The sequence below is a fragment of the Brienomyrus brachyistius genome, unplaced genomic scaffold (genome assembly GCF_023856365.1).
Source record: "Brienomyrus brachyistius isolate T26 unplaced genomic scaffold, BBRACH_0.4 scaffold750, whole genome shotgun sequence".
In the NCBI taxonomy this organism is placed as follows: domain Eukaryota; kingdom Metazoa; phylum Chordata; class Actinopteri; order Osteoglossiformes; family Mormyridae; genus Brienomyrus; species Brienomyrus brachyistius.
Window position 1 is genome coordinate 4460 of NW_026043025.1, and position 637 is coordinate 5096.

Consider the following 637-nt stretch of genomic DNA (forward strand, 5'->3'; position numbering starts at 1 on the left):
CCAACAACGCCTACTTTCTCTCCCGGTTAATTTCGGCTAACCTCAACCACATGCATGTCTTGGCCACCTACTTATTTAGGTGCCGTATCTCTCACTTGGCCACCTACTCACTTAGGTGCCATATCTCTCACCTGTATAGTGTGCTCTCTGATCCGTCACCGAGGTCCTTCAGACATCACCAGACGTCGAGCGCAGTTCTAACCACCGGCCTGATGACGAATTCACATCACAGGTCTTTCTTGCACCCGACTTCGAGTGGCTGTCGACAGACTTCGGTGTCGCTTCTCTCGGCGTACTGGAGACGTCTTCGGGGTTCCTCGGATCCGGCTCGAAGGACCAAATTCTATGTTGGGGAAAGCGCCCGGCGTTTCCACCCCAACTCCACATTTATGAGACACACACAGGTTACAGTTTTACTTGCAAGGGTACCCACACTCTCTGCAATGCAAACTACAGCAGAATGTGTTACAAAGGGTGGTTCCCCTTGTCTTCTTTATTTATAGTCAATGGGGGGCGCAAGAGAGGGAAGTGAGATTCTTATCTAAGTAGGCAGCTGTTAACCACCTACTTAGAGTACAATAGCTAAGAGTATGTGGCTAGAAGATAAGAAATAACGTATACATATATATTTACACTC